General features: G+C 42.3%; 1 protein-coding gene across 4 annotated transcripts in view; it reads left to right on the forward strand.

The window, feature by feature from the left end:
• Nucleotides 1–16,884, forward strand: part of PTCH1 (patched 1) — a 66,920-nt gene that overhangs the window by 12,411 nt on the left and 37,625 nt on the right. The gene's annotated exons all lie outside the window — the stretch shown is intronic.

Genomic DNA, 16,884 nt, shown 5'->3' on the forward strand with positions numbered 1-16,884 from the left:
CTATAAATGCCCTTAGCAACAAGTTTCCTGAGCACCTGTGATGTCCCTAGCACTGTGTTAGGCACCATGAGGGACTCTGAAGTGTGTGAGACACTGCACAAATTCATGCAATAAAACTGCTACAATTCAACGCATTTGGATTAAATTTGGGTTCACAGTTGAAATGGGCTGTGAAAGTTAAATGAAAAAAAAAAAAGAGCTTCCATGGAAGTAATGAGGCAGACTAGGGGCTGGGAACACCTAGAGAGAGAGGAGGAAGGAGGGCATTTTAGGCAGGGGACACAACACCAGTTGGGGTGGGAAAGGGAAGAGTCAAGTGATGGCTTCAGCTGAGTGGAGGGACGCCAGCTGGCGGCAAGTAGTTTGGAAATGGTGTGATTGGCTAGACGAGGGGAGCTACCATGGGTTCTAGGACAGAGCGATGGGTGGGCACGGGAGGTCCCTGCTTGTCCATATGTTCACTTTCCACCACTTGGGCCAACCCATATTTGTTGCCAGTTCATGACGATGACAAAAGATGATTTTGTGTAGTTGTGAGCAAGAGTTTTCAGTAGACATTTAACAAGTTTAAAGAGAGGTAGCGTGATTTATTTTCTTAACATTGCATATTTCTAGAAATAACTGTTTCTGCATAGTACAGCTCATTTCAAGTTCTGGAAAGTGGATGAACATCCTTCCTAGCAGTCTTAAGTGGGCTTCACTAGTATAATGAGACGGAGTTAGGGAGTGGAGTTTTTTTTCCCCTCAGTGGACGGGATGAGGACACACCTGAGACCTGACGCTCACTTTCCCTACTTTTGGCCTCTGAGCACTTTCCTCATTTCTTCTTTGGCAGGTTCAGCATGGCTCACTGGTTCTTGGGCCAAATATTATTTATTCAATCAATACTAATACTATCACTTGTTGAGCAACTGCCATGTACCAGGCATTTAGTATATATTATCACCTGACTTATAACTCAGTAAAGTAGCTATCTATTATCTTTATCTTATTTTTATAACATGATAGCTTGTGTACTGTTTTCATGTATAATAATTATTGTCCTATTTTACAAATGAAAAATATGGGGTGTCTGTGTGCCTCTCCATGTCCACTTTGCCTACTAATGACTTAAGTCACTTAGTCTCCTATTGCCTTTGCCTTGATCTGTCATTCATTCATTTATTCTGTGCTTGATTACTCTTCTGTAGAAGCAGCAGCAGTTTCATAAATGCAACTAAACCCAACCAGGGTGGCCACCGTAGTGTTTTATAGTTTGAATTTTAATTCAAAGTAGAGGTAATTATGTAGAGATCTTGTTTATGATGCAGTGAGCTTAGTATTCATGTTAGCAGTAAGGATTGTGAGCATTTGCTTTGAGGAGTAAGAATTCCCTGCTGTCCTTGACTTCAGTAGAGGTCAATTTATTGAAATGAGTAACAGCTCCAAATTCAGATTCATTTTGTGCTTCAATCTCTTAGATAAATTCCTCATCACTATTTGCAAAGAAGTCTGTTAGATGGTGCTTTCTTAGTAAAGTCTGTAAAGGTTCTGGGCATGAACTTTTCTGTGAGCGGGGCATGAACTGAATGCTTGTTACACAAACTGAATGGATATTGGTTGCATATTTCCCTAGTTATAAAAGCAACAGAAGAGAGGAAAGTGTGAGACTTTAAGGGGAGAGGGATATGGAGGGATGGATAGTTTGGGGAAAATGCTGTTTCTCCTGTGATTTAAAGAATGACATATATATGTATGTATGTGTGTATATATATGTACACATACACACATATGTATCAGTTGCCTTCGTGTGTGTGTATGCACATAGATTTACTCTGTGTATCCTCTTATCTTCCAAAATAATGTTATCTTTTTAATACAGCCAGCAAATTAAAGGGACCTACTTGATAAGCTGTATCTTTGATTTGACTTTCATGCTTTGTTTAACATGCTGGGGAAATGTGGCTTTATAAAGATAATTTGAATATATTAGCCACAATGTGCAGACCAATATGTGCTAGATAAGAAAGATATATATATATGTGTGTATATATATATATATGGCATTGGTAATAAGAATTCTTTTATTTTGCTGTTAAAATGTTCATACAGTGATTGCCTTGTAAGAAACTGTCAGTTATTTGTTAGATGCCAGCTGATATTTTAGTGTTATAGTATTTGAAAGTAAAATGTCAAATCTAGTGTACTTGTGAGCAGAGTAATGAGGTTTGATAAAGAATATGTGGAATGATGTAATGGACATCTATTACAGAAACACATGATGGTGGAGGCAAGGTGAGGGACAGACTGTCATTTAAAAATAAAAAGATTCATTTATAACATGTTCTTAGTGCCTACTGTGCACACCAGGCACTTCATGAGGCTTCAGAGAGATGTTGGTGAAAATCCACAGCCCCTGTCCTTGGGGGACCTCCATCCAGCAGGCACACAGACTGGTGTGCAGGGCTGCATTGCTAAGGTGGCAGGGAAATCAGGGACACCTTCCAGGATGTTCCTGAAGGGAGGAGGCCTGAGCCAGCCAGAAGGGTGGGGGAGGGGAGGGATTCCTGGCAGAAGGAACAGCATAGACAAAGGCTCAGAGAACAGGGGTGTGGCCAGGTCCCTGAGGTTGAGGTGGGAGCCAGCAAGCCTGGAAGGGTCTGTATAAGGGTCATGAAAGTCTCCTGCATGTTTGGCTGGGAAGCTGCCAGGTCTTCCTGCTAGCCATTCTTTGCTTGTCTCATAATTTGGCTTCTAGTGTCCTCCCTGGAACTATAAGCACTTTCTCCTGGATCTCTCTCTTCCAGCCACAGAAAGGAACTGACTTGTTTTTTAATTTTGCCCATTTCTCCATTGGCATTTCCTTTTTGTTTGGCAGTTTTATCCTCCTATCTCCCTATCTTTTCCCCTTCATATCAAACCCCCTCTCCAGCCCTCTCTCAGACACAAATTTGTTGTCAAGATTCTCCAGTGACAGAATGTTCATTTATCTCTTTGAGCTTTTTGTTTTTTCTAAAAGCTTGCCTAGCCCCTGGCCTCCTTTTCTGCAAAGGGTAACAGCCTTGAAATGAATCTATATTGCCTTGGTGTTTGGTTGTTAATGTTGCCGAAGGCCAGCATCTAGGGAGGAGAATGCAAGTTGTGACTTCAATTTTTTTTTTTTTAAGAAAATGGAAGAATTTTTTTTTTTAATGCATGCTTGATGTGTATAAGTGCTTTCAAGTTTGTACCTTGCTAGCATTAGAACACACAGCCTTCAGTGTTCTTGAACTGAACTCAGCCGTTGGTTGTAGGAGATAATTGAGCTTCACCACCCCTTCTGTTTAGAGCAAGTTCTTGCAACCTTGGTACTATTGACATTTTGGGCTGGATAATCCTGTTTTGGGGGCCTGTCCTGTGCACTGTAGGATTTTTAGCAGCATCCCTGGCCTCTACCCACTAGATGCCAGTAGCAACCTCTGGGTTGTGACAACCAAGATGTTTCTGTTTCCAGCCATTGCTAAATGGAGGGAGGAGTACAAAATCATCCCAGTTGAGAACCACTAGTTTAGATGATAAAGTGATTCCAATTGGTAGACCCACGCTGTCCGTATGGGAGACTTTTATTACACATGGAGTTGTGGTTGCAAATGCATTGCCATAGATGCAAAACAGTTTTAGTCTTTTTTAAGATAACTCTCCCATCCCATCCCTACATTTACTGACCCAGGTAACTAATTCTCTTTCATGTTAATAATTTTAAATTTTAAATTTTCTTTACTTAAATGACATTAAGTGTCAAAAAGCACCAGAGGAAAGAGCTATGGAAGGAAAAAAAAACTTAAATATTTGAGTATTTTTGGCGGGGTGTTTAATCTTGCAGAAAGGCATGGCTACATTTCAACCACAGTAGACTGAAAGTTTTTAGCATGAAGTTGACTTTTTTTTAAAAAGCTTTAATAGAAGATACCACTGACCTTTTTTTTTATATTAAGATAACAGCTACTTTCAGAAGCCTGGCTAGCTGCATTAGCTCTTTGGTGGTCTCACTCTCCTCCAGATGTTTCTATCACAAGCCACTTACTCTGCTCCCCCAGGAGCCCTTATGAAGCAAGGGACTAAGACATACCAGGCCAGAAAGGCAGAATGGGGTCCACTTTTACTTCCGTTGTCAAGTTTCTGCTCTCTAAGGCTGATCATGTGGGGGGCATTTCACAAGGGATAGAAAGACAGAATGAAATGCAGCTACTTTCTGCTCCCTGGACCCCTAGGGAGTTTTTTTTTTTAAATGAAGTATATGTTTATTTAGATAGGTATTTATTAGATTCCAATGGTGGGCACACAGATTTAGGTGGAGGCAGTTCTGTTCCTTCCATAATTTGGAGCAAAACGATTGAAAAATGAGAAGCCAACAATAATTGCTTTAAAAATAACATATAGCCTCAGGTGTCTTCTACACAGGGCAGTTGGCCCTGTGAATCCTCGTATGTCTTTGCTGCCTGCCATTCTTGACCCTTCAACAAGATTAGAGGCCAGGGTAGGCAGTGGGGTGTTTCAGATATATATAACGCCACTTGGAGTTCCAGAAGATGACAGCTTCCAGATGTATGAACTGCCTGATCCGTTTGTTTAGATTATGCACCACAGCTGATGCCGAGATTAATGCTGGCTGGACAAGCTATGGGGGATTTGTCTGGTTTCCACAATGCCATGTTTATATTTCATTTGGATTTCTCCTTCAAAGCTGACCTGCCTGTGACCCCCAGAGCTCCGTCCACTCTGAGCAAGCTGGAACTTGTCTGCCCTTCCTTTCCTTCTTGTTTTGGGGAGGGGGATTCACAGTTCTGCAGAGAAAAGGGGCTGCTCATGTGGCTGTGCCAGCTGTCTGCCCAGATTTAGCCTCTTCTATTGGGGAGGAGATGTGTTTCACTTTAAAAGTTTTTTTGGCTTTTAAAATGGATATGGAACTATTATAAAATTATCTCAAAGGGGACCAGATTTAATAGAAGCCATTTTACATCAGTACAGTATTTTAACTTCTGGCACTGTTTTGACACTATTTTGAGGGAGCAAAAGTTGAGAGAATTCCAGCTATGTAAGACATTGCTAAATAATCGCCATACCTGTATGATTCTATTATTATAATATTGCTGATACCTTTGCCTCTGTGCTTCCTCCCCCCCCTTCTCTCCAGCTCTTTCTCTTGCTCTCTTTCTCTTGCTCCCATCCTTCCTTCCACCCGCCCCTAAACTGCCCACGTCATTTCCTCCCAAGTGTGTCTCTGGAGTTACTGGTGTGAACTCTGAAATGGTAATAACTTTGGTTAATCATAGACTGCAAGGGGGGAATTAGAAAATTTACCATTTCAAACCAGCTATGGGAGATACCAAATGCAGAGCTGCCATTTGCATCTTTGGCATTCTTATCTTGGTTAGGGTTGCTCCCAAGACCATACTCTTTGATGGGTTCTTGTCAGCAGAAGATGTGATTCCCCTGTTGAAGAATCATGACATTTTTGTGGACTTTGGAGGTAACTTTAGAATCCATTGACAAGTTTTTTCAATCCATACCAAACCACCAAAGAGACTGGGACTTTGGTCTTGGTTCCCTGTGCTTATTGTGGCTTATGAACTATGCAAGAATTGGGTTCTGTAGCAATTTCTGAGATGGCACGTGAAACACAAACCGTGCCATTCCCTCCCAGGTGCCCTACTTCAGGCTTTCCCTGGTTGAAACTGTCAGCAAAGCCAATGGGAATATGGAGCTTGGATAGAGATGAAAGAGGACAGATTTCCTTATCTAAATTTTGGCCAACTCCATTGCTTTAGATGGTCTATCCTTATGAAAGGTCTTTGTTGACATCCAGAGAGCAGAGAGAGGGCTTTGCTGGCCAAGGCATTTCTGCCCCTTTAGAAGAAGGAAGCTCCTCAGGATTTTCTCAGTGGGAACATTCCTTGACTACACAGATAGAACCAGGGTCATCAAAATATAAACACTTCTATTACTTGTTCTTTGCTTCTAATCTTTGAATTTGGGTGCTTTATGATAATGCATACTAGATTTTTTTTTCTTACATTGGATTTGGGGTGCTTTTTTCTTTATACTGCAATGTCTAATTTTTTCTACACGTATCCTTTAACTAGGCTTGACAAATAATTAGCCTTCCATAACAGCTGAATGCTGCCATTGGGAAACCACTTGACTGTTGTGGAAGATTTTATGAGTTTGATGGACAGAAAGATGCATCCTATCCTGAGTCCCTTCAGGAAAAAATATGACTATTTTGTCTCATTTGGGGTTTAGAGCATAGTTGGAAAAACAGCTGTCATGTGTTAGGGAAACTGTATTGTTGGTGGGTCCTCAGGTACCTGCTAATGAATGGCAAGTTGGTTGTTGTAGAGATTTATAATGTAGAGGCAGGACCTTATTTCTAATCCAGAAACCCAGGTGTGAGTTGGCCCAAATAGTCTACACTGCATGTGGGTCCCATAACGCCACTGGCTATGAAGGCGAGACTGGTGGGAAGCAAGTACCCATACCACAGTACAAGCTTTATTTATTATTGTTAGGATAAATGAAAAGAAGCAGTAGACTTACCCAATTTAGCAACTACGATAGTTTTTAGTTATTAATGAAACATGTACAAAAGTAAGCAAAAGGAATTGGAAATAGGCTTTTGTTAAGTCAATGTGCATGATTTTTTTCCCCTTAAATCATTGCTTAAGGGCTTCTGGCCCCTAGCTCAGGAATCCTGCCCAAAAATGCCAGATGTATTACACAGTCAAGGATTGCAATGTAAACACCACTCCGTGCCACGAGGCAGGGTGGTCCATCTCCTATTTAAGAAGAGAGAAAGATTGAGAGGGATAGAGAGGGGGTAAGCTCTCTGCTTTGCAGTGAGCCCAGTAGTGGTCGTGTTGTTGGTGTTTTTGGCTGCACAGCCAGGATTTGGAACTACAAAATCCAGATAAACACTTGTGAATAGCAAAGAATAGCAACTTGAATTGGGATGCCAAAGAAATCAAGATGTGGCTTGGATAGTGTTGCTTCATTGTGTCAGATACATTTATAAAATATGGGACAGGATGGGGGGGTGGGGAGCAGATAGGAAGAAAGCTCTCATCGTTCTAGCAGCATCTTTAAGTTACTGTGCACATCATCTTTTTCACCTGCTGGTAGTTAAGTGGAAGGGTGAGCAGAAGCAAGGATAGGAGAGCCCAGGCTTCCTTCACAGCCTCCTCCTGTGTGAGAGAAAGACTGCTGAGTGGTGCACCTTCTGTGTGGGAAGCTGAGGTTGGTCACAAAGCTGCTCTGGTATTTTATAACACTGAGGGGTAGCCCAAGATATATTGTAAAATAAATGGCCTTCCAGTTGGCTCCTGCTTTCTGAATTTCCGAAGTAAGGAGTCTGCTAATGATGGTCATTTGGGGATGAGAAAGTAACTGGGCACTTTGAGCTACCCTTCAGTAAAAAGTGTTTTTACAATGTTGCTGGCAATTAAAGGAAATTGGAATGACTAGACATTATCTAGCTATCCAAATAACCTAAGCAGTCCTTAGACTGACTAAGTTCAGAGTTTTTAAAAAAAATTAGTATGAACATGTTTTGTGAGCTCGGAAGAAATGGGATTTCAGTTTGAATTTAGGGAATTGTCAAAATACCTATGCTAATATTATCTTGATTTAAGAAATTTATTCTATGGAGTGATCTGAGAAAACTGCTTTCAGAAATGGTGATGATAAAAACAGGAATTTTGAGATTAAGGAAAATGTAGGCTTCTTGACTTCCTCTCTCTCTCACCACTTTTTTTTTCTTTTTTGAATTCTTCCATCTTGCCCACCCCCACTCCCCAATTGCCTTTGCTCCTTTAGTGGGAAACCAGCAACCTTCACAAAATAGACTTAAACATCACACAGCCTCTTTTTAAATAAAGCCTTTCTAAGAGGAAAAAATAAACAGAAGAATTTTTCCTAACTGCCTAAGAAATTATTTCTTTCCTCTTAACTTTTTTTCCTCATGAGGTTCACACATTGTTGTAATAAGTAAAAAATGATCAATATGATACCATCATTTTGGTCTACACATGATCCAGAAAAAAAAATTGCACATGTTTAATACCTTGCTTAATTGCAAACAAAGCTTGCAATTTGAGAGAATTGGGATTAGGGCTAAATATCTATTAACTGCTCTTTCTAGAGATTTGGGGAATGGGATGACCCTTTTTTTTTTTTCTTTTTTTTTTCTTTTTTTTAAATAGGCTACAGTTTCACATGGCTCCCAAAAGAAATCTCTCTCCCTTTTTGTTTCCCACACCAATTGATTTATCATTTTGCTTGCAAGCAGATCCAGAATGTTAGGGCAAGAACACACTCACTTTTTTCTCGTAACTTTTTTGTTGCGGACCGAAACCAGTTGACTTGAATAAATTTTTCTGAGGCCTGAATGTAGCCAGCAACGTGGAAAAATCTTGCCATTCAGGGCCGTCTGAATGTACATTTCAGCCACACAGTAAGCTGCATTGGTAGGCACTGGACTGCTAAATACAACCATTTTTCGCAGCAGCGAGTTAGACAGGTGATTAGCATAATTAGCACCGAGCAGCTATACATATGGTAATGCTGAGTGTGTAAATGCCAGCTGCGGTGTAAAATTTATGTCAGGGGTCGGCAGGGCTGTGCGAAAGTATTGTGTTCCAGCTGCAGGTCAGGGCCGCCAAAGCTTACCTCCTTTTCTCTTGTTGGTGAATACGCCAAACAGAAGAGAAAGACAGAAATATAACAGATACGGCTTTGATGGAACAGCCCAGTTCTGTGCAAGAGGGACTGCTCTATAAAACACACACACTCTCAAACACACTTGCAGAAATCCCATTACTTTCTCCACAAACTGTGTGTTTACTTCATGCAGGGTCCAGATAAGTGGGGCCGGGATGGGGTAGGTAAATGGGCCAAATGACTTCCTGGGAGGAAGAATTTCAGTCGCTGACATTTTGAAAGGAGTTAAAAGTTCTGTTTTGTTTTTCCCTCCATCCTCTTACCCCCCACACCCATTCCCTCCACTACTCTCTTACCCACATTGTTTTCCTTCGCGTTAGAGCGGGGAAGTCCCTACTGGATGGGCCGATGGTAGTCCTTTGGCAGAAAAGGAACTAACTTGGAGGTGTTAGCCTTGAAGAAAATAAGTTTCAAAGTGCAACTGTCTTCCCAAAGTGCTTAACTGGTTTTAGAAAAGGGCTAGAAATTTTGGGTGGGCTTTTTTGTTTTTCCTCTGCATATTCCTATACGTATTCCCCTTTCCACCTACTGCCACCCGCAGACCCCCCTAAATTCTTTGTAGCTACAAGAAGAATCGCATAGGTTTCTCATTTGAAAGGATAGTCTCGAATGGCGCACACACTTTGAGATGCATCATGGGGGAATTGATTGCTGTGACAAGTTCGTACATTTTGCACTGAAAGCATTTTCTCTGCCACACCCCCCTCCAACCTCCTCCCCCTTTTTTGTTTGGTGGCTATAAGGAGTGGTGGTGTTGACAGAATATAGTTCACACCACGCTGACCCGGTGATGAAACTTCCTCACGGCACCAGGGGGTCCTTATGTACCGGCCCCTAATCCAGCTAATCCTGATGGCAACAAAATCATGAAAGTGGCCCCCAGTGACGTGCGTCTCCTTGCACAGATGCAGAGGGAAGGAACAGGGCGGGAGATAAATCAGGCCAGCGTGGTGTTCCACATAGGCCAGGGAGCCTGCGTGCAAAGGTGGGGACTCGAATTGTCTTTTCCCCCATGCGTGCTCACGTAGGAGGCCAATGAAAACAGGCCCAGGCCCGATAGTGGCAAGAAGACTGTTCAGAGCTGAGAGGTGATGTCAAGCCGCACAGAAGCTGGGAGAAGGGAACTGGGGTTAATGTTATGCAACAGCCTGAATGCTGTGATGGAGAGCCCGCCGCCTGCTTGGGTTTTGTTGTTGTTGTTGGGTTGCTTTCTGTTTTTATTTTTCAAATGAAGACTTTATGAGGCCTCAACTGACAGCTTAGGACTTGATAAAAACACGCTGTCTTGGTTCCTGGGTTCTGCGGCCCGGAGGACTTTGGCCTGTGAGCGAGCACCGCCGCTCTGCGTCACACCGCGCTCACTTCTTGCAGAAGGGTGGGACTTGGGTGTGCGTGTGCTTGCGTGCGGCGAGTTTGTGGTAGAACCTGGGACAGTTCAGAGCGTGGCAAGTATGCGGTTAGGAATGGAGGACACTTCCGCCTGTGTCCTGCAGGAAGTCAAGAACATCCTCGGGCCTGTCCTAGGTGGGGTGGTGCACCGCTTTTGCCATGCAGCAAGTGATTCACAAGAAAGGTCTTCCCGACAGATGCCATGTCCGAGCTGGTGGCCCTGGGAGCTGTGACAGGCAGCAGGTCCAGTGCTGGTAGAGTGCTAGGCTGACCTGATTGCATCCGACAGGGTGAACTGATCAGGCTTCAGAGAAAGCCATTCCGAGAGAGCAGCCCAGGCGAGGCTGGTAACAGATGGCACCGCAAGCAGCTGGTGGGGGGCAGGGGAGCTTGCCACTGGCGCATGCGCAGTACGGAACCCTGCGCAGGCGTCCAGGCTACCTGCGCTGCGCTGCACAGCGCTCAGCCCTTCGCGTGTGGTGGTGGTTGGGGGTGGGGGGTTGTGTCCTGCTTTCGTTTTTTTGTGGTTGTCATCTCACTAGGCTCACTCTATGAAGGCAAATTCCCTTTGGGCTGATTCTAGCATTTTCCCATGGTATTACCCAAGGGCATAATCTCACAAGGAGAACAGTCCAGAAGCTTAAGCAGCAGTTGGCTCATCATGAATAAAAGAGATGTGTGGAAGATTGACTAAAACTCATAGCCCGTGAGTTTTCAACCAATTGCTCAAATTACTGATTTTTTTTATTTTAGAAAATGAGTGGTGCTAATAATTTTGCAGTTACACTTTTTTAGAGATTTGCACTTTTTTTTGCCCTCGCAATAATTAAACACAACATTGAAAGAAGGACCTGAAGCAACTAAAAGGAAAAAAAAAATCTTTCTAGAGGCTGTTAGATAATTCATGGGATTAATCAAATGCAAATGCAACACTTGCATATACACAGACCCTATTTTCCTAATTGGACCCTGAGTGGGTACTTTTCAGGCTGAAAGGGTCATTTGTTTTGACTGATTGACTTTTTGAGGCTTTGGGGGGAATTAATATCTTGTGCAAATGACTGCCTGTTCCCAAGGCTCCATATTGAGACGGCTCATTCAACACACTGGATGTGCCATGCCCCAGGTGCCCTCTGTTCCTCACATAGAGAGGTGATTTGGTGGGAGACAGTACCTCCCTTGACGGACTTGGAATTTTGTCAAAAAAATTTTGGTTGGTCCCTCAGATCATCTTTATGTGGATCACCGTAAGCTTTTGCTGAAAGCTTTTTACATGAATGCCACAGACATTTTTTATGCTCTGTGTGAAAGTCTGTGCTAAGGAAGGGGAACAGTCTTGTTTACAATGGATTTGGAATAGCATTGGCCCAGAGGTTTGGTGTCCCCGGGTCAGGTGATTTCCCACCTATGCTGGCCCTATGCTTTGGAAATCCATGCTTGGCTTGATTTGGGGAGGAGAGGATCAGCGGAGCTTGATCAAAACGTTCTTTGCAAGAAGTGATGTTTTGTACCCTGACTTTCAAAGAATTGGTTTAAGCCTTGGATTTCTGGAGAACAAGATGGCAGAATTTGCAGGTTAAGAGGCTCAGGGCTGCTTGTTCTCTGTGCCCCCTCTCAGACAGGCCCCTCTGGAAACCAGAGGAAAAATGGGGCCTGTCCACTGCAGCCCAAGGGGCTCTATTGGAAAAAACTGAGTCTCCTCAGTGGCTGAGAAAAATCTCAGAGGCAACATTGTTTTCCATTAAATAAAAATAACAATTATTTGTCATGTGTTATATACTTTCATGAATTCTAAAAGTTCTATCCGTGAGCTTAATACAGGTTGCGTATTCCTTATCCAAATTGCTTAGGGGACCAGAAGTGTTTGGGATTTCAGAATGTTTTGAATTTTGGGATATTTACATATACATAATGAGATACCTGGAGGATGAAATCCAAGTCTAAACACAGAATTCATTTACACGTTATGCACATAGCCTGAAGGTAATTTTATACAATATTTTTAATAATTTTGTGCACGAAACAGTTTGAATACATTGAGCCATCAGAAAGCAAAAGTATCACTAACTCAGCCACTCATGTGGACAATCTGTGGTGGTTTGGCATCACCATCATTCCTCACTCTGGGTTTATATGCTACCAATAAGCAATCGTTTTCCTACACTTGTTCACCTAAGTACTTAACAGTAAAAAATAAGACATACCATTAATACAGTGAAAAAAATAATGCATTCAGGGTGACTGAGCAGCACAGTAGTATCACTGGAATACCTGCATCAGCTGCTAAACAACGGTAACAACAAACTAGGAGGCTTTCAGTCTCTACCTACGATGCTGTGTTTTGATTAAAAGGTTACTGTATACTGTTTTATTTTTCTGGGTGAGAAGAAACATCAGAAATGGTTGAGGGACCAGGAAGGGGGTCCTTTAGGGATGAGGAGGCATTCTGCTGCATGGCTTTTTTAAATGTTTCTCCAGAGTCATCTGCCTCATTAACAATAGTTTTTGTCTAAGAAGTCTCTTTGTGATTTTATAAACTGACATGATTTCTTGTTCTGTTACGAATGCACGCTGCTCTAGCTCCTCAATGAACCCATCACACGTCTTCACCACGTCCCCGTAGGCACTTTTTCTGCAATGTTAACGTCACCTTCATTGCTGTGTGCCTGTGTTTTGACTGTGACCCATCACGTGAGGTCATGTGTGGAGTTTTCCACTTGTGGCATCATGTTGGCACTCAAAGTTTCAGATTTTGGAACTATTTCAGATTTTTGGTTTAGGGATGTTCAACCCTGTAGAGTCTGGTGTATGGAATTTGGCACTCCTCAGCTGTCTCTTCCTGCTGTCCTTGAGTCCTCAGCTGGTTCTCAGAAGCTGTGAAGCTCACAGGGCAGTTGGACTTGTGGTTAAAGGGTCAGTGCTGCCTCTTACTAGCTGGGTGACCTTGGGCAAGTCATGCAAACTCTGTAGACCTGTGCTGTGTGATCAGTGAATAGATAAATGGACACCTTAAGCTCCTGGGCAAGGATTTGGGAAGTTTCCCATGCAATGTCAGTTAATCTTCACACAGTCCTGTGAGGTTAGCACTTCTATCCCTGTTTTGCAGAATAGGTTTCTGAGACTCAACTATGTTAGTGACTTGTCCCAAATCTCCCTGCCACAAGTGACAGTGCTGGGGTTGGTCCTCTGATACCCATTCTCATTGCCAGTACAGCTGGCCCAACTTGATAGAAAAGCAACAACACTCAAAATATTTCTAAATAAGTAAATAATGAGTGTTAAAGGGCTTTGCAGGTAGAAAGCACTACACAAGTATAAAAGGTTATTCTGTGTCTCAGGATCCTGAGACAGTGCTTTTTCCTGAGTTTTGTTCAAAGGGGTTAGTTGTTATTGTTAATATTGTTGCATTTCAGGGATAAAGAGGGAGTAGAATACAAGGGGATTTCAGGATATGATGGAGATACATATTATTTTTTTGCAGTTTATTAACGTTATTGATACATAATACTGTTTATGGTGTGCATGTGATATTTTGATACATACATACAATGTGTGATGATCAAATCAGGATAATTGGGCTGTCATAAACATAGTTTCTTTGTGTTGATAATATTCGAGATCTTGTAGCTATTTTGAAATACACAACAAATAATTGACAACTATAGTCACCTTACTGTGCTGGTGAACCCTAGAACTTATTTCTTCTACCCAGCTGTAATTTTGTACCCATTGACCAACCTCTCTTCATTTCCTCCCTCCTTTTATCCTTCCCAGCCTCTGGTAACCCTCCTTCTACTCTCTACCTCTAGAGACCCTGCCCACATGTAAGTGAGAAGAGAGATGCATATTATATTTTGCACTGGGTTTGTTTTTAAAGCAGGTAACTGTTATGCAGAGACACAACACAGCAGTAATGGCTACTAACATGGTTCTCCATACCTACATCTACATAACAGATACTGGATTTTATGATTTATTCTGTTCAGTCGTTATTTTCTTCTGCAGTATTTCATAAACAATATATTTTAAAAATATATTAAAAGGACTTTGACCTTAGAAATGGAAAAGAGCAGAGAGAAACCATTTTCTCCCAGACCCCGACTGTACTCCCAGTCATTTGAAATAGATTCTGTGGGACTTCCTGAGCTCAGAGCTTACACTCATGGATGAGAAGGAAGACAACTAGGTAATGCACAGCCTTGGGCTGTCATTCAGCAGTAATTTAGGATAGGCATTTTCTAGGGTAGCAAAAAGTCAGGCAACTTGCTCTGTCTAGAGGAGTTTCTGTTTTTGGCAGCTTGTTCCAGAGTGCCTTGGTGAATACTGATGTAAGAACATATGAATGTCGTGCAGTTTATGACACAGGTATACCTGAGAAGGAGCTAAGTCTACCAGTGCAAGCAAGTGAATGACATAATTAGGGTCTTATTAAGCTGCAGCCATAGATGTAGGTCTCCTTTCTCTCCCTGCAACAAGCCAAACCTGAGGGCTTTGCACTTGTTTCCTCTGCCCAGAACACTGTTCCCCCAGCTCTTCAGAGGCACCTTAAATATTACTTGCCTTTAGGTCTACCCTGGCCATCCCTTTTGAAGTAGCCTTATCCATCTCCTCCACCCAAACATGGCATCACCATTTTTATTTCCTCCATTGTACTTGTTGTGCTATGAAATTATCTTATCAGTTTGCCTTGTCCATTGCCTATTGGCTTCACTGGCCAGCAAGCCTCTTGGAGAGAGACCATACTGGCCTCGTCCCTTACAGCATCCCCGCTGCCTAGCACATAGTGCACACCCACAAATGCTTGTTGGACACATGAATCCATGAATGAATGAATGAATGAATCACTAATGAATTAGTCAAATAAAATGGATAGGACCCAAATTTTATTAAAGTTATTGAATCATTTAGGAAAAACATTCATATTTGGTTAAATGTAAGATAAAAATGTTAAGTAAAATGGCTATAAAATATGTAAAAATAAATTAAACATTGAACAGTATGTATAGCATAGGTCATTGAGAAAATTTTAGAATTCAGGGTCTCTAGTTGCTTGGTCAACTTATGATGATAGTCTTGGCTTAAACTGGTTGTCTCATTGGGAAAATATCTGTATTTGCCACTAGAGCAAAGGAATGGAAGAGCAGAGTTTTCCAATTCCAGAGACACCACAGTGATACACCTTTATTAAAATATGTGTTTATTTAAATATACATCTTAAAACATCTAAAAAGGTAACATTTTAGAGCCCGTGAGGGACATTTTATATCTTGTAGAAAATAGCATCATTTCTCAAAACTCTGTGATAAAGTATTTGATCCATTATGAGGTGGTTCCGGAAGAGCGAAGCATGAACCTTATATTTGGTTTTATTTTTGTGTGCATCCATCTCTTGAGTTGTCACTTCTTGGGTTATATAGTTACAGGCAGCTGCTCTGCTAAGGCCTAGAGGGGTAGAATCCTGCCAAGCTAAGGCTGCCTGTGCTGGACTGTTTCTCATTGTAACAGCACCTAGATCGCTGTAGCAAAAGGGGGGAGGGTGTGCTTTGTTGTTTGGTATTACTTCATGGTTTTAAGTCACCTGAAGTTGTAAACTTCCATAAAGGCAAAAGGAAGTGCAATTTTGTAAGCAGAATGAAAAATCATGTGCTATGCCAGTGTTCAAGGAGGCACTTTGAAATAGAAACGATTTCTAGGTTTCGGGCATTAAATGTGGTATTTCCAGAAAAAAGGGGGTTGAGCAAAGGCGACCGTGAGCTCCTTGGTATGCAGCTCCTGTAGCTTTTCAGAACTGGCCTCTGGACTAACAATTGGCTTTTTAGCCTGGAACAGCTTCTCCACCTTTAAAAGATGTGGATTGAGTCCAATTTAGTTCATAAGTTAATTGGTTGACTATCTGCATTGTGTAATGCAGTGATGCCTGCTAGAGTGAGAAACCCTGCCTTCAGGCAGCTTTAGCAGGGCCTCCAGGAAAGGCCACAGCATTGGGTCAGTGCTTCCTCTGTGCAAGTTGTTTCCTGATATTTTCCTGTTGTTTTCCTTTAACTTTAAATTGATTGCAAGGTCCTCAGCAGTTCCCTATGGCAGTTTTCAAAGTTTTCTGCACACAGGAGTCTTTTTATTAACACTTTTAATTAACCAACTGACGGATACATTCCTCCCTCCTCCCCCCGTCACCCCGCACACACAGTGCTCTGAGCCTCGCCTCACACATCCTGCCCTTGGCATCTGCGTGAACCTGCACAGAGGGTGCTGCCAGGCCGTGAATCTGCACTAGTTTTCCTAATGAGGGCATTATTTGCTTTTTAGCCTGCCCCTTGTTTATAAAATATGCCAAGAGAACTAAACAACCCGCTGTTCCCAGTCCTTATTTACTTGTCCAAACCAAATGTTTATGTCCTTGAATACTAAACTTGAAGAAAAAGGATTCCTCCTCGTGGGAAAGCTATGATCACTGAGTTTTTTCTAAACTGTAGTTGGAGGCCTGCTTTTCAGTAAACATGCAACTTATCAGTGACTTTAGGAACAATTCAGATTCGCTTCCTTTGACCTGGAGTTGGGGGGGGGGTGCTGCAGAAGGGGGCTCTAGGATCCTGTTCTTTATCTTCCTGAGATACCTCCCAGCACAGGTGCAGCATTCTGAGCACGCCCTGGTCCAAAATCATAATTGAACATAACCTTGGACCTGAGGGTGTAAAAAGGAGAGGAAGGGAAAAAAGTAGTTGGGAGGAACAGTGTGGGTGGTTTTGTTCGGTCACCTGTGCC

The sequence above is a fragment of the Lemur catta genome, chromosome 10 (genome assembly GCF_020740605.2).
Source record: "Lemur catta isolate mLemCat1 chromosome 10, mLemCat1.pri, whole genome shotgun sequence".
Lineage (NCBI taxonomy): Eukaryota > Metazoa > Chordata > Mammalia > Primates > Lemuridae > Lemur > Lemur catta.